Here is an 18,255-nt window from a genome sequence, read left to right on the forward strand (position 1 = left end):
ATTACAACTGAACTTACATTGACACGTCATTATCAACGAAAGTCTATAATTTACATTAGGGTTTATGGTGTTGTGCATTCTATGGGTTTTGACAAATGTATAATGTCATGTATTCACCATTATAGTATCACAGAAATTCATGGCCCTAAAAGTCCTCTGTGCTCTGCCTTTTCAACCCTTCCTGCCACCCAATTTCTATCAACTGCTAATCTTTTGACTATGTCCATAAGAGTGTCATATAGTTAGTTGTGAGGCAGGGAGCTGGAGTGAACTCCGGAAGCAGGGACTTTACTCCGGACCAGATTGAAGACTAGCCGAAACAGGGAGGAGGTTAAAGCACCTCTCCATAAGACACGCCCACCAGCGCCATGTCAGTTTTTCGTTGCCGTGGCAACGACGGGACATTATCAACCTCTTTTCTCTGCACCTACTCCGAAGTTACCAATCTTTTTCTAGAAATTTCTGCATAATCCCCCTTAATTTGCACGTAACTAAAAGCAGGTATATGACTGCTGAACTGCCCCTGAGCTGCTACTCTGGGCACATTACCTATGGCTTAGCCTTGCTCAGCGAGGAGCAGTTACCTGTGCTGCTGCTGTACACTGCTGCTTCAATAAAAGTTGTTAACACCACCACTTCACACTTGAATTCTTTCCTGGGCTAAGCCCTAATTTTTGGCTTGCTTGCCCTGCATCAGTTGGAATCATACAGTATGTATTATTTTCAGGTTGGCTTTTTAGTAACATACATTTAAGTTTTCTTCATGTCTTTTCATGGCTTGATCATTTCTTTTTTTTTTTTTTTTTTTTTTTTTTTTTTTTTTGAGACAGAGGAGTCTTGCTCTGTTGCCCAGGCTGAAGTGCAGTGGCACTGGCTCACTGCAACCTCCGTCTCCCAGGTTCAATCGATTCTCATATCTCAGCCTCCCGAGTAAGTGGGATTACAGGCGCACGCCACTATGCCCGGCTAATTGGGGTTTCCCCATGATGACCAGGCTGGTCTCAAACTCCTGGCCTCAAGCAGTCCACCTGCTTCGGCCTCCCAAAGTCAATGCATTTCTTTTTAATTCTAAATAATATTCCATTATTCAGATGTAACACAGTTTCCACTTACCTACTGAAAGACATCTTGTTTCCAAGTTTTGGATAAATTATGAATAAAGCTGCTACAAACATCTGTGTGCAGGTTTTTGTGTGGAGATAAATTTTCACCTCCTTTGGATAAATACTAAGGAGTGTGATTGGAGGATCTTATGGTAAAAGTATGGTTACTTTTGTAAGAAACCACCAAACTGTCTTCCCAAGTGATTGCACATTCTGTATTCTCACCAGTAATGAACAAGTTGCTGTTGCTCCATGTCTTTGCAACCTTTGGTGCTGACAGTGTTCTAAATTTTGGTCATTCTACTAGGTATGTAGTGGTAGCTACTTGTTGTTTTAATTTGCAATTCCCTAATGACATGATGTTAAGCATCTTTTCATATGCATACTTGCATCTGTGTATCTTCTTTGGTGAACAGATGTTCAGGTCATTGGCCTGTTTTAAATCAGGTTATTTTCTTACTCTTGAGTTTTAAGTATTTTTTGTATATTCTAAAAATATTGTTTTCATCAGATCTGTCTTTTGCAAACATTATCTGCCAATGTGTGGCTTTTCTTCAACACTTCTTTGTAAATTTGCAAGTCCTTTGAGAAAGGAAACGTACCCAAAGTATTAATTTGGCAGTCTCATATCACAAAAGTATTCTAAAGCTAAATAAATTACAGTTTTTCAAATTTTGAATTAATTGATCTTTGCTATTGTTAGCAAGGTCAGCAAGGTCTTGTATTCTTTTTTTTTCTTTTCTTTTCTTTTCTTTTCAATAGAGACAGGGGTCTTGCTACATTGCCCAGGCTGGTCTCAAACTCCTGGCCTAAAATGATCCTCCTGCCTTGGCCTTCCAAAGTACTGGGATTACAGGCATGAGCCGCCATGCTCTGCCATCTGGTATTCTTTAGCAACTGTTTGGTAACTTAATCTTTCATTTTTTGAAAAAAAAATAGTTTTTTTCTCATAGTTTTCTTACAAAAGCTTCATAACTGAAATACTTTTTCTTTATCATCTCTTCTTATAAACATGGTTTTCTTTTTTTTATATAAAAATCGAAGACATTTTATAACTGGCCAAACTTACTAGTTTAGATACTATTAGATAGTCAATATTTTTTGTTGGATATTTGATTTGTATTTCAGGCAACTAATATCTATTCATTTTTAATATCTATATTAAATAGATATTAATAGATATTAAATAATATCTATTCATTTAATATCTATTCATTTGCACTGTTGGAAAAAATTACTGATCAAATTCACTATGTATTTGCAGAAAATGGCTTTTAATATTGTCTACTTTATCATCCTTTTTTTTCTTTCTTTCTTCATTTTTAGATACAGGGTCTCACTATGTTGCCCAGGCTGGTCTCCAACTTCTGCGCTCAAGCAATCCTCCCTCCTTGGCCTTCCAAAGTGTTGGATATGTTTTATCTACAACTTTGTTGTTCTGTTCTGCTACAGGATATTTGGAAATGCCATTTATCATGAAATTCATGACATACGTTCTTCCACTCTCCTTTTTGTCTTTATTGTTCCGGTTATAGGACTAGCTTTGTATCTCCACTCAATTCTGCATCAGTAGTATGCTTTTATTTTAAATTTTAAGTTTGTCTGTATGTATATTGAGACAGGGTCTTGCTCTGTTGTCCAGGCTCAAGTGAAGTGGCAAGCTCAGGGTTCACTGCAGCCTTGACTGCCTAGGCTCAAGTGATCCTCCCACCTCAGCCTCCAGAATGGCTGGGACTACAGGCATGCACCACCACACTGGTTCATTTTTTTGTATTGAGACAGGGTTTCTCTATGTTGCCCAGGCTGGTCTTGAACTGCTGGGCTCAAGCAATCCTCCCACCTTAGCCGCCCAAAGTGCTGGGATTACAGGCTTGAGCCACCATGCCTCGCTTCTGCCCTTATTTTTAATTCTAAAATAATTTATAATAAATATTAACAATTAGATTTAATTACTGATAAATAAATGCTAAATAGGTTTTATTAAATAATTAAATAAAACTGAAAATAATCAGTATTTCAATTAATTACTAATTATAATTCACATAGTTATCCTTGTAACTCCTAATGTTTGTATAAAAGATGTTTATATTTTTTAATTTTAAAAATTTTATTTATTTATTTCACACCAGGTCATCAGTGTGATACATTTTTCAAAACACATTATCACCAGAAAAGTGCTGTGATGGAAAATATAAATTGAAATACCCTTTCTAGTTAGAAGAGTAATTCTGTTTTTTTGATAAAGCATGGAAGAGTCCTTCAGGCCCCTCCAAACTGTCATATTCCGAGCATCGGTTGTCCCCATCCTCACTCTAGTCCACAGGCAGGGTCCTCAGTCTTCAGCGCTCCTTCTCTTTCCCATCTGTCTTATGTCCCCTTGCTCTCTTTTCTCCAAGACCTAAACTCCCTCAGGACAGGACTATTTTTTACATCTTGATGCCACGCCTGAGCACTTGCTTTAATGTGTTGGACACTGGGTCCATTAAAGATTGTATGTGAAATTATAAAATAAATGTTTTCACCTTTCTGTGGTACAGCTATAATTTCTGGTTTCATTTACCAACTGGGTAAAAGTGGATCAGTGACACCATCTGTCTGGGTCTTCCTTTCCTGAAATATAATTTTGAGGCAATAGTCCCTGGTTCTTGTAAGGTATTCAGGCACAAAACGCGAGGCATGTAACATACTAAATGAGATTTTTACCGTTAATTTATATGATTGCAAAGGACGTTTATATACACAGTCTGCTAAAGAATTCTGGGGCCAATTAATCTCTGTGGCATGATGGGTAAGTCAATCCCTTCTCTGGGCGTCTATTACTTCAGAAAAGGCATGAATTCAATTTTAGGGACCACACAAAAAAATGTATTCACTATTGTGCAGGACTTGGTCATTAGAGAGCTTTTGTTTCTTTATTTTTAAAAATTTTTTAATTTTTGTTTTTGTGTATGTGAATTTAATGGAGAGCTTTTAAATAACCAGATATTTAAATAATCAGATAATACAGATGTCCGACCTGCTCCAGACAAATTAGAAAAGTATGTAGGCGAGGAGGGACCAGCCGGAAGGCAGTTATCTTTCAGCTCTGGAGTGACACTGAACGTACTTCTCTTCCCGGCATGTCACGAGGTGTCAACTTCTCTGGCCTTACCCAGGTCCATGCCCGCCCCCCAGGGCCCCAAGAATGACTTCACCACCCCACCCCCACCTCCCTCTCCAGATGTGGGTCCTGGGAGCGTTCAAGGCCCGTCAGTTACGAGAGCCACCCTTGGCGGCAGGACCAAACCTTGGGCTGCCGCCTGGATCTGAGGCTGGAAAGCGCCGTAACCACGGGGGTCCCCAGCTGGAGCAGGGCGGGCTGCGCGACTCGCGAGGACGCCCTGAACCGCGGCTTCCTCTTTAATGGCCGCAGGACTCGCGGTCAGAAGGCCGACTCCAAGCCTCAGCGGATCCACGAACTGGCCTCTTTGAGGCTGTGGTGAAATTTAAGATACCCTTTCCCCGCCATTGTCACTGACGTACTTCAGAAAACAGGTTAAAGTTCTGAAAGGACGTGGTCACGACTTTATATTTCTTACAGATTTGTGTCATGTTTTGTGCGTAAAAACCATTCGTTCTCATTTGCGATTCTCACATCCGTAATTCAGTTATACATGCAACTTAATTCAGTTATATCATAAAGGGTTCCGATGCGGGGGATGATTCGTTGGGTCTCAGCCCAAGGCCAGACGCAGCAGAGAGATCGGGAGTTGGGGGATGCGGGGCGGGGAGCGGGAACCAGGCCGCCCGCCGTAGGACTCTGGGTCCGGCAGAAAAGCAAATGCTCCCTCCGCGGCTCCCAGCCAGGGCCAGCTGCTGGCCTGGGGTCGCCCTTGACACCGCAGGAGCCCCGCCCGCAGCGCCGGCCCTGCCGGGATCTGTGAGGGCGCCAGCGCCCCCTACAGCCTGCAGTCGCCCTGCGCGCCTCCCCGCGAGGATTGTTTTCTAGCGCCTCTAATGGGCGACTCCTGCCCGTCACAACTCCTGTTGTGAGCCTGAGGTTCCTTCTCACAGCTGGGTCTAAGGTCTGAATGCCGCGCCCTCAGGAGAGCCACAGATGGGTCTCCGCTGATGCTGGTCTCAATTTCCTCTGAGGGGGAGAGCTCCGGAAAAGGAGCCGATCCTGGTGGTAGACTACAGATCTGAGTCCACGGGACGAGAAACGAGGTGCATTAAGAGACCGCGGGAGTGGGGAAGTGGGGGTGGGGACTGGGGAATGGTGGCGGGGCGAGAGGTCTGGGGCTGGCGGGGACAGGGCTTAAGAGAGAGCCACCCCTCCTAACCTTGAAGCTGTACCGAGCTTCTCTGTGATATTTTAAAATGCAAAAGTACAAAAAGTGAAGTAATGGAACTATGCGTACGCACTTCCTAGATTTTTAAAGGTTAACGTGTGACTGTATTTACTTCAGATGTTCCTAAAATAAATGAAAATGACAAGTTAAAATGAAGGAAGAACTCAATTGCGTCCCTCCTAGAGGCAAACACACTTCTGAGGATAAGTTGTATGCTCTCAGCGCCTGTTTTTATTAAAAGTATTAAGAAGTACTTTTCCAAATATAGGTGGTGTGTATGGCATCATTTAAACGATTTTTTTCATTTAAAATAGTCTATCCTTTTAAAAATAATCTTTATTTTTAAATTTTTTTTGAGACAGAGTCTCGCTCTGTTGCTCAGGTTGGAGTGCAGTAGCGCCATCTCCCCTCACTGCAACCTCTGCCTCCCAGGTGCAAGTGATTCTCCTGCCTCAGACTCCCAAGTAGCTGGGATTAAAAGCGTGAGCCACCACCCCTACCAATTTTTGTATTTTAGTAGAGATGGGGTTTCACTATGTTGTCCAGGCTGGTCTCAAAATCACGACCTCCACTAATCCGCCTGTCTCGGCCTCCCAGACTGCTGGGATTACAGGCGTTAAGCCACCGTGTCTGGCCACCTTAATCATCTTTGTTTTTGCATCTAGTCTAAGAAATTCTGCACTAAAATTCTGCCCTATTTTCTTCTAAAATTTTAAAAGGTTTTCTATCTGTGTCTTTGTTAGATGTAGAAACTTTTGTGTATGATATGGGGTATAGCTATAATTTTATTTTTATTCCATATGAAAGCCAGTTTCTCAGTCCTAGTAATTGAATAGACCATCCTTTCTCCACCAACTTTTAAGGCTACTTCTACTCTATTGTGTGCATGGTAGTGTCTAGGCTTTTTTGTGGTACTGATTTCTTCACCTATTTTTGCCTCAAAGCTCTCCTCTTGGGGAAGTAAAACAATCCTGCCAACCAAAGACCCCTCTGGATCCTCAAACAGACCATCAGCATGGAAGGCTGCTGTCCTTACATTGCAGGCATTCAGCTAGTTAGCAGGAGCATCAATTAGTACAGATATCCAGAGCTGATGGTCTTATTTGTATGAATGCCCAGTGCACATGGGATTGGAGGGGAGGGCTGGGAGTGGGATGCGGGGAGGATCCAGAAAGGGGCTAGTCTTCAGGTCTTCCCTGGAGAGTATGTAATCTTTTATCATTAAGTGTTGATTTTGTTTTGTTTGTACCTTCTTTAGATATTGAAGTATTCACTAAGGCTTAACATGTAATATCTTTAAATCTTCATATGAATAAGTTTATGTGATAGATTTTGGTGACACATAAACTATGAAACAAACAGAATGATGGAACATGAGAAAGGGTCAAGGGTGGCCTTGGTTAGGGATGGCAGCTTTTAAAACTATGAGCTAAGATAAAATTTAGAAGGTTTTCTTTTTATTTTAATTAATCATACCACTATTTTTCTCCTTTAATTTCCATATATAATGAGTTGATTATAGTATTAATTTTTATTGTGCTTAACTAAGATAATAGTTGTCTCTCCTCATTTTAGCAAATAATATATTTAATGAAAAATCAACTTTGTTGAGGAATAATTTATACACAGTAAAATATACTTGTATTAATTATACAATTTGATGAGTTTTATATACCCAAACAGTTACTACTGTAATCAAGTTACACTTCCGTCAACCTAGATAGTTTCCATTTGTAGTATCACCTGTGCCTCCTCTTCCATACTCTTGGCCCCAGGCAGCCACTGATGTGCTTTCCATAATTACAGCTTAGTTTTCCCATTCCTAAAATTTCATGTGAATGGAATTTATATCATATGTATTTTTTATTTTCCTTCACATTTTTGAGATTCATCCATTTTGCTGTATGTGTCAGTAGTTTATTCCCTTTTAGTGCTTTATAATATTCCAAGATATAGATATATTGCAATTTTTTTTTTTTTTGGAGACAGAGTTTCCATCTTGTTGCCCAGGCTGAAGTGCAATGGCATGGTCTGGGCTTACTGCAACCTCCACTTCCTGGGTTCAAGCGATTCTCTTGCTCAGCCTTCTGAGTAGCTGGGATTACAGGCACCCGTGACCATGCTCGGCTAATTTTTGCATTTTTGGTAGAAACGGGGTTTCACCATGTTGGCCAGGCTGGTCTCGAAATCCTGATCTCAGGTGATCCGCCCATCTTGGCCTCCCAAAGTTCTGGGATTACAGGCTTGAACCACCGTGTCCGGCCGATATATTACAATTTATTTACCCATTCACCTGTTGATGAACACGTGGATTGTTTCCAGTTTATATCATTGTGAAACAAAACCAGTATGAACATTTGTATAAAAGTCATAGTGTGGACATGTGTTCATTTATCTGGGAGAAATGACCCAGAAATACTGATGGGCTGTATAAGTGTTTAATTTTATGTTAGAAACAGCCAAACTTTTTTCAAAGTAGTTGTAACATTGTCCTCTTACATCCACAATATATGAGAGTAGTTTCCTTCACACCCTTGCTCACCCTGGAAATTGTCAGTCCTTTCAACATTAGCTATTCTGTTGAGTGTGAAGTATCTCATTGTGGTTTTGACTTGCATTTCCCTAGTAACTAATGATGTTTAAAATCTTTTCATGGCCATTTGTTTGTTTTATTTTGTGAAATGTCTGTTGAAAACTTTTACTCTTTGTTTTGGCTTGTCATAGTAAGTTACAAGGTTCCTTATATTTTCTAGGTACGAGTCCTTTGTCAGATCCATGTATTATAAATATTTTCTCTCAGCCTGTGATTTTTCTTTTTCTTTTCTTTTAATTTATTTTATTTTTTAGAAAGAGCCTCACTTTGTCACGCAGGCTGGAGTGCAGAGGCGCCATCTCAGCTCACTGCAACCTGTACCTCCCGGGTTCAAGTGATTCTCATGCCTCAGCCTCTTGCTTTTCATTTTATAATGTTTTTTGAAAAGCAGATTTTCACTTTTGATGAAATTTAATTTATCATTTTGTTGTTTATGTTTCATAAACTATAAACCTGTTGTTTTGTTTTAAAGAAATCTTTGCTAACCCTAGGGTATTGACGATTTCCTCCTATTTTTTAATGAAGTTTTATAATTTTAGCTTTTACATTTACGTCTATGGTCTATTTTAAGTTAATTTTTGCATAAAGTTTGAGGTAAGGCTCCTGCTCCTCTCCCCCACACCAAGATATCTACTTGTTCAAGAAACATTTATTGAAAAGACGATTTTTTTACTTATTGAATAGCCTTGACACCTTTGTCAAAACCAGTTGTCCATAGATGTGTGAATCTATTTCTGGGTTCTCTATTTTGTTTCACTGATCTTTGTGTCTAATCTTATACCAATTCATTCTGAAATACTTTCCAGATTACTATAGCATTTTAATGAAATTTTGAAATTGAATAGTTTAAGCCCTTGGACTTTTTTCCCTTTAAATATATCAACTTGGAGAAGATTGATTCATATTTGTTTGTGTTTCATTTTTTCATTTTTCAAAATTATGTTTCAAATTGACATAATAATTATATGTATATATGGGGTGCATAGTGATGTTCTTTTTTTAAAAAAAATTTATTTATGTATTTCTTCATTTTTGAGACAGAGCCTTGCTGTGTTACCCAGGCTGGAGTGCAGTGGCACCATCTCGGCTCACTGCAACCTCCACCTCCTGGGTTCAAGCAATTCTCTTGCCTCAGCCTCCTGAGTAGCTGGGATTACAGGCACATGTCACCATGCCTGACTGATTTTTGTATTTTTAGTAGAGATGGGGTTTCACCATGTTGGCCAGACTGGTCTCTAACTCCTGACCTCAAGTGATCTGCCTACCTTGGCCTCCCAAAGTGCTGGGATTACAGGCGTGAGCTACGGCGCCTAGCCCATAGTGGTATTTTTCAGACATAAAGTGTATAGTGATCAGATCAGGGTAATTAATTAGAATATCCATTATTTCAAGCATTTCTCATTTCTTTGTGTTGGAAACATTCAATGTCCTCTTTTCTAGCTCTTTGAAAATATATATTACTGTTAACTATTGCCATTCTGTAGTACAAATAGAACACTAGAACTGATTCCTCTTATCTAGCTGTAACTTATTTTCTTTAACAAATCTCTCTTTATCATCTCTTTCCCCTACCATTCCCAGCCTCTAGTAATCTCTGTTGTACTTTTTACTTCAATTAGATAAACTTACTTATTTAGTTAGCTAGCTTCTGCATATAAGTAAGAACATGTGGTGTTTAACTTTCTGTTTCTGGCTTATTTCACTTAATGTAGTATCCTGCAGTTCCATCCATGTTGCTACAAGTGACAGGATTTCATCCTGTCATGAACAAACAAAAATTTGCAAAAACAAAAATTACCTTCGTTATCACATTTCTTTTATTGACATGATTCATAACCATCAGAATCATCTGACTTGTACATCATTGTATCAGTTGGTTTTATGCTCAAGATGTTGCATTGGTTCATTATTATCTTAATATCCCAACCAGCCCAGTCTAGACATAAATGCTGGCCCCTAGGACTTGGCAGGAAAGGGAGACAGGCCTGGGCCAGGCATAGTGATAGTAATGTACCTGTGTTTGAAGCTGTTAAATATTTGCTACAATCCTATTCCTAGACTAAAAATTAGATACTTGTTAAGTCCTACTTGTCGGTGTCTATGGCTGTGTGAGTTCTGGTTAGTAGAAGGCAGGCAAAAGTGATGTGTATTCTTCCATAACTGGTCCATAACCACCTACCACTCACAATACTCCATGCCTTTTTTTCTCTTCAGGCTCCTTGCATTAGAGACCATCCTGAGGACATCCTTGGGAGTCATGTGCTGAAGATGGCCAAGCCACAGGATGAAAGTAGCTGTATCTTTGAGTCAGCACTGGAGAAAGGTGTCTCTAAATGGATTTGCAGAGAAGTCTTCTCAAATACTCCCCTTCTGAGTTCCACTTGTAATCCACTTCTTTTACTCTCCCAGCAATCAGTGTGGTTTGGGGGAAATTCCAGAATCTCATAATATTTTGGTCATGGGTAAATCAGGAAAGGGACTTTACATACATGTGATGCAAAGCAGATCAAAACAAGCAGGGCAGCCTAACAGCACAAGACCCCAAAGGGTAAGGAAAGTCCTGCAGAAGAGCAGAGCAGTGCTGGCAGGCAGCAAAGGTAAGCGGACAGGGCCGTCAGGATGGATCATTGGGGCATGCCAGCATCTACCAGGGATTGGTAGAGCTATTTAGAGAAACTGATAAAAAGCTCTGCCAACTACAGTCACAAAAGATGGAGCTCAGAACGATGAGTAGATGCCTAAAATATCTCCTTTTGTTGATGAAGAAAGTAAAGTTTATAGAGCTTAGATTATTTGCTTTTGTACCTAGCACAGTACTTAGTTCGTAGTAGATGCACAGTAAATATTTGTTTAATGAGTCAATGAGTCACTAGCCTACGACCTTTAATATAACATGCTTAAACCTGCTACCAGGGATTGGGAACTCACCTATTTAGTAGTGACTAGAGGGGTGTGGTACTGGTACTTAAGATAGATGCATTGTGGTTGGGTATGGTGTGTTTTTGTTTTTGTTTTGAGACACGTTCTCCTTCTGTTGCCCAGGCTGAGATGCAGTGGCATTATCATGGCTCAAGGCAGCCTCTACCTCCCGGGCTCAAGCGATCCTCCCACCTCAGCGTCTGAATAGCTGGGGCCACAGGTGCGCATCACTGTGCCTGGCTAATTTTGTTTTGTTTTGTTTGTTTATTTTGTAGGGACGGGATTTTGCCATGTTGCCCAGGTTGGTCTCGAACTCCTGGGCTCAAGCTATCCACCCACTTTGGCCTCCCAAAGTTGTAGGATTACAGGTGTGAGCCACTGTGCCCAGCAGATATGATGTTTTTAAAAGTTTGAAAGTTAATATGCTCTCTGGTGTGCCATAGGTCCCACTACTCCTATTGCCTTAAAACTCACACAGTACACATTTGTCTTCCATCTGTCTCCTGTGGGCTTCACTTGTAAGAGAACCCTTTCTACTCTTTGCTGTTCACAAGTCACCTTTTAAACAGAGCTTGTTCCCAACGCTGTTTTGTTTCGCCCTCTGCCATGTCCTTCCGGCCATCACCTACCTATCTTATCTCTTCCATTATCTATCCACATATGTCCTCTGTATTTTTTTGAGTTTTTAAACATTTATAAGCATAAGTCCTTAGATAGCTATGCCACTTACATAATGAACTAGAAAAGCTAACCAAAGAGAACAGGGTTGTACTCAGATATACCTTCTACAAGTTTGTATTACACATATTTACACATATTTAAAAATATATACATATTATTGTGCTATGTGGTTATTAGACAAACTCAATAAGCAGTTCTTATAAAGTATACTCAATGTAACTTTTATAAACTTATCATATTTTATAGTTACTCTGTTTTTATTAGCTGCTATAAACTACCTGGGCATCTTTCATGAGTCATTTTATTGTAATGTTTTTGTATCTGTTGAATGAGGAGTTAGAAGGCATCATCTTTCAGGAGCTTTACAGGTAAATGTCCAGGGCTCAATAATTTTATTATTATTGCCTGCACAGATAAAACCTAAGCAGGTGAAGGGGAAAGAATGAAAGTGCAGGGTGGAAGCTGCTTGAATGCTAACTGGGTCAAAGTTCTCCCAGAAAACCCCCATAAAAGAAACCTAAGAACCTACATCACCAGGAGACCACTGGGACCAGTTCCTCTGGAATCCCTGAGGCCAGATAATCAGGTGAAGCTTTACATTCTGTCCCTTTCTGGTCATGATCTTCTCCACAGTCTGCTTGGTGCCTCCTCCTCTGTGACTCTAAATTCTTAGGATCAACCCCTCTTGCATATGCACATCCGCAGTGCCTGTGGGATACAGTGTGGTATGGGAAGGAAACTCTCTTCTGCCTTAATATTTTCCTGCGTGCCCCAGGCCTTGACGGAATCCTGTCTCTCCATAGTGTTGCTTTTCCAGGAGATTGATTGATTGATTGATTGATTGACTGAGATGGGGTCTCGCTTTGTCGCCCAGGCTGGAATGCAGTGGCGTGATCTCGGCTCACCAACATCCACCTCCCAGGCTCAAGTGATTCTCCCGCTTACGTCTCCTGAGTAGCTGGGACTACAGATGCGTGCCACCATGCCTGGCAAATTTTTTTATTTTTTGTACAGACGAGGTTTCGCCATGTTGACAAGGCTGGTCTTGAACTCCAGGAATCAAGTGATCTGCCCACCTCGGCCTCCCAAAGTGCTGAGATTACAGGTGTGAGCCAATGTGCCCGGCCTGAGTTTTCTTCTGGAATTCCTGCTGGGTTTTTGTAGTCAGTCCTCTCCCCATTTCTCACATTGGCTCTTGCAGACCTTCCTTTTCCCAATTTCTGTCAGACATAACTTTTGCCACAGGATCTCTATCCTACTACAGAGGAAACCAAAGCCATCAGTAGAAATTTCACTAACATGGAATCAGATTTATGGAAGAAAAGGGGAGGAAAGTTTTGCCTTAACACTTGGAAGGGTTTCGTTTCTTTTAGTAGCTGGGAGACAGAAACATAAGAAAGTAGCTTAATAAGGTTTCAGCTGTTCACCTGATGGTGTGTGAGCTGTCAGTAGTTCAAACTAGTCATTATCTTTATGAATTAATTATGTAATAACAATGTTATAAACCTTCAAAATCAGTTTAAGCCTAAATGTGTCATATTTAATAACAAGAGCAAGAAACATACGTTATGATGAAGAGCTCTTATATTTTCTTTGGATAAAAGTCAGTAAAATATAAAAGAAAAATGCATTTGCTTTGGGACTTTTAATATTTAGTCTACAAATCTAGCCACCATAGAAATCTGCTGATTAAATATGGGTTCTATTAAAATGGAAACATACATTTTGGGGGAAAAAAGAGGGATTGTTTTAGTTATTTTGTTTTTTACACTTGTTCATAATAAACAAAATTTTAAACAATCTTGAGGGGAACATTTTATTTCTACTTGTAACTGCATAAAGTTATGAGCTAATCTATATCATATATAGTTTGTAGCTTTATAAATTAGGAAATTCTAACAGAATAAATATGCTAATATGATGAAAATGTCATAAATTACAATAGAATATATTTTAATAAAACAATTCAGAAGGAGCCAATACCCACTGTCAAAATCATATTAATTGTAAAATTAATTAGGGCAGCCAAAATATTCTGGAATTCCTTCTAATAAAACAAATGAGTGATTGTAAATACAGTCATACCAACAAACTTGCAGAATTATGCAGCATAAAAAGTGATTATCCCAGCACTTTGGGAGGCCGAGGTGGGCGGATCACGAGGTCAGGAGTTGGAGACCAGCCTGACCAACATGTTGAAACCCCATCTCTACTAAAAATACAACAATAGCCGGGCGTGGTGATGCATGCCTGTAATCCCAGCTGCTCAGGAGGTGGAGGCAGGAGAACTGCTTGCAATCCAGGAGGTGGAGCCAGGATTGCACCAGTGCACTCCAGCCTGGGCGATAGAGTGTGACTCTGTCTCAAAAAATAAAAAATAAAAAATAAAAGTTTTAAAAAAGTGATTATTATGAACACATAGTAATCTAGTAAAAATGGTTGCGTGAAAAAAGCAAAATGTAAAATTGAATATGTACTGTAACAATATATGGAAAATATACTCAGATGTATAAAAATTAGAATGTAGAAAAGTAAATATAGCTCATCATAATTTTGTTCTGAAATTTAAAAAATATATATTTTTGAATGGGTAACTTTCTTTTTATAAATGCTTGCAATATAGAGCCCACGATGGTTGTTAAAAGCCCCCAGGTTCAGCCTTCTCTAATTGTGTGGTCAGCCTGCCATCAACCCGAGGCCTCCCTCTGCTGGGCAAATTTGGGAACACATTGAGACATCCTTACATGTAATTCCTTCTCTTCATGTTCCTGGTGAGCATTCTTCCCACTGGGTTTCCATACTCTGCCCTCTTGAAGTCTTGCACCCTGACATTGCAGTGCCATCCCTCTTCCACTGAAGTCTACAACTATCAGCTTATTGTCTCTAGCAAGTCTCACTTTAGCTACAAATATCATTCTGAGTTTACCTTTTAGAAACTTTCTCCCTGAGCATTCTGGAGAGACTCTAGGTGCACTAGGTGCAGTTAGAAAAAGCTCTGATTAGTTGGTGGAGCTATAGGAGGAGAGACAGTGGTGGGCTGGAGAAGGGGTCTACACGGAGAGAAACTGACTGGAAACTCAGAGAGATGATGGGGATTAAAATAATCCTATTGAGTCTGCACAAAAGTGTTTTATTATAATTGATCCTGAACTATGTAAAGGTAAGCTCCAGTGAGCAGTTATAGTCTGTCCCTAAGATAGACTCTTTTTGCTTTTATTTTTATTGTATTTATTTTATTGTATTTTTTTTCTAAAGACAGGGTCTTGCTATGTTGCCCAGGGTGGTCTCAAGTGGTCCTCCTGGCATCAAATGATCCTCCTACCTCAGTCTCCCAAAGCGATAGGATTATAGGCATGAGCTACCACACCCAAATGATTCTTTCTTTTCAAATATAGAGTTCAGCAGCAATTTTAAAGAAGTACTGAACTCTACAGCTTGGAAGATGGAATGACCCTCACAATTCTTCCAGGCAAGCTCTGCACTCAGTGATATGGACCACAAGGCAAGCCTATAAGGGGTTAAATTACTGACAAACAATAATTTCTAAATATGAATATTTCAGGAGGAACTAAGATGGCTCCTTCCTGGAGAATAAGTTGGCCGGCTTCTCTAGTTATCAGACTGTGTCAGATGGGGAGGAAAGAACCCCTCTGTCCCAGTGAGACAGGACCCTCCAGCCCCCAAGCTCTAAGGCTTTCTGATGAGCAAATGGGATTTCCATCTTTCTAGCTTCAGGACTCGTAACTATTCAGTTTATTCCCTTCAATCTGGATATTCAAGATAAGAACAGTTTATGGTGTTGTGAAGGCCCAGATTTAAATCACATATGCAAAGATACTGACATTCAGTGGAGGGTCACTTAGATTATATCCAGATGACTTCCCTAAATTTATAGCTCAAATGGTAGTTGTGGATTTTTTGCTCTTAGTTACTTACATAGTCACTTGCCAGAGGTAATAAAGTTTTAGTGTGGTTGTGGAAAAGAATGGCAATACATTTAGGAAGAAAATTTTAATGATGATTGAAAACTGAATTAGCTTTAACATGGGAATATGCTCAGGGGACAAAGGACCACAGATCTCTGTTCCTTCCTATTGCCACTTCTTTCCCTTCCCTGGTAGCATGCTTCCATTACCCATTACTTCAAAAATGTTTCTATGTCTCCAACTCCCTTGCACCGTGGTCTTTTCAGACACAGCTACAGCTCAATTATGGGTAAAACTTTTTCTGTGGCTACAGGAAGAGTTAAGCATGGCTGAAGCATGGTTGAGCATGACTGAAGAAAAACACCTAACCTTGAATTTTTTGATCAATATAAATTTATATCCACAGATTTTACCTGACTGATCATCGCCCACCAGTCCTACAAAGTTTGCCAGATTGGTTCTGTCTCCACTTTACATACTCAGCAAATACTTATTAAGCACACACTTTGTGTTAGGCTTAAGTGTAGGTATTGAGGAGGCACTGGTGAATGAGTAGAGGCTCTGCCCTCATGGGACCTGCATGTTGTTTGGCAGCTCTTTCAGACATTCTCCTCTCTCAAAGCTTTGAGCCCCTCTAAACCCCTATAAGCACCTATTTTCAGCTGCTCCCTCACTCCCCACTTCATGGGGGAAATAAAAGCCATCGTGGTAAAATGCCAACTGCCTGACAGAGCTATATTTACCATCTTTTAATTTTAATTTTTAATGGACACAGTTGTACATATTTATGGGGTACTATGTGATATTTTGATACATGTATAGATTATTTAATGATCAGGAATTAGATCAGTTTTTTTATCTTTTTTTTTAGTAAAAGATAATCTTTTATACTCTTTCAGTCCTGAAAAATGGAGGAGTGCCATATTAGGATTCCAACAGAAAAAGTTAAACCAAAAGAATATATGAAGGGCATATAATGAAGGGATATCTACAAAGTTGTGACAGGGCTAACGGGAAGAACAAGGGGTATGAGGCAGCCCAAGATCAGCAACAGTGGTGATCCAATGTCACCCTGTGCTGATTATGAAGATTTAATCTTTTCTATCTTTTCCAATCCCGCTTTGCTAGCCGCCTCCCCAAACTACCAATAGGAAGCACTGGAGGAAGACTAGAGGACTGGAAGAATGTGAAAAGATTTCCCACTTCGTTTGTTGACATCCTCACAAAATGGGTTCTTCAACCTGGCAGTGGCAGTTGAATCCAGTAACAGCAGTTGGCTTCAGTTTGGAGATCTTCCATGCTCCTAAAATCAGCCTCATCATGCCTCTGTCTACAGACACATCAACATCAGTGGTCCAGCATCCACTCCTCAGAGGTCCTAGTTCTGGGGATGTCTTCAAAGAATCTTTTCCTTGTTCTCCTAACCCTGGAGGTGGTAGTTGCTTTCTGTCATTACTGTCTCTGATACTGTAGTTCCACTTTTCCATTTTCAGTCCTCTTATAATCAATTAATGACCATTCCCATAAAATTCTTTGTTCAATTTCAGTGCAATTTCTAGCTCCCAGTTACACCCTGACAGACACACCTTTAAATCTGAAGAGGCAACGGGAGGGAACTTGTAACCAGAGCCAGGCCAGAGCTGGGACTGTGGAGGAAGAGCTCAGTGGGCACCGAGCAGGGGGGTGATACAGGGAATAAGTACACTGACCTCTCTCTCCTTTGCCATCTACATTCCTGCTGGGCTGATCACTGGCCAAATCCAGCTGGTGCCAGAGGGCAGGGCTGCCCAGCTAATGCCATCTATAGAAGCTGGGCTTCTGGGGCACAGAGCAAGTCAGAGACAGGCAGAACAGAGATCTGGGTTTGAACCAAACACGGAATAAACCAGATCAAGGATTCTTCTATCAAGACAAATTTATATACTTGCAGCTTGTTCCCATTGTTTCCCTCCTCAGATAACTGTGCACTTGTTTTTGTCTGCCCTCTTTCCTGTGACTACACCCTTCCCCTCTATTAACATCTTATTCTATTTACACGTAGCTCAGTAAAAAAAAAAAAAAAAAAAAAAGCTTTCCCTCTCCCAAATCTCCATCCAGCTGCTGACTTCTCTCTTCCAAAGCCACACTGTGGGAGAGTCAGTTACACCTCCTGTCTCTGTTCTGACAGGTGCAACAAGCCTCACACTACAGTGAGGCTTCTGCCCCTGGTATTCCTCTGGCTCTATTATTTACGAGGTCACTAATGACTTCCTATTTCTAAATCCAGAGTGCCTTTTTAGTTATCTTCCTTGCCTTCTTGGAATCTCTAGATACCAATACTTGTCTCATTCTCATTTTTGTCTCTCCTTACAGCTCTTTCATTCATAATTCATTGTTATTCAATTGGAGTCTTGATGGTGTTAGGGAGAGGAAGCATTCTGTACTCAAAATGTTAAACCTCAGTTTATTAGCACACCTGTATCTTGGGGCTGGGACCTTCACAAGTGTTTATAATGGTACAACTCCTCCTCCTCTTCCTCCTCCTCCTCAGACCTTTTTTCCTTTCCTGGCTGCACCATTTCCAATTTATTTTCATGAAGCTCTGACCCCTGTTGACTATTTTTCCTCCCTTAACTGAGACAGAAAGCCTAGAGGAGGCTGCAGTGAGAAGAATTACCTTCTCCCAACTGGGATAAGACTGGCAAAGGGTTTTCCCTTAGAGT

The 18,255-nt window shown here is 40.4% G+C and overlaps 1 long non-coding RNA gene across 2 annotated transcripts; it reads left to right on the forward strand.

The window, feature by feature from the left end:
* Nucleotides 1–5,045: 5,045 nt before the first annotated feature.
* Nucleotides 5,046–17,622, forward strand: LOC117086834. 2 transcript variants are annotated; one of them, XR_004438594.1, is made up of 3 exons: nt 5,046–5,309; nt 10,242–10,624; nt 16,682–17,622. It is a non-coding gene; the product is annotated as an uncharacterized LOC117086834 (long non-coding RNA). The 2 variants fall into 2 exon arrangements; XR_004438593.1 differs by lacking the exon at nt 16,682–17,622 and adding an exon at nt 12,041–12,563 and having other exon boundaries at nt 5,089–5,309; nt 10,242–10,410.
* The last annotated feature ends 633 nt before the right edge of the window (nt 17,623–18,255 follow it).

This window comes from Trachypithecus francoisi, unplaced genomic scaffold (genome assembly GCF_009764315.1).
Source record: "Trachypithecus francoisi isolate TF-2019V2 unplaced genomic scaffold, Tfra_2.0 Lachesis_group10, whole genome shotgun sequence".
Lineage (NCBI taxonomy): Eukaryota > Metazoa > Chordata > Mammalia > Primates > Cercopithecidae > Trachypithecus > Trachypithecus francoisi.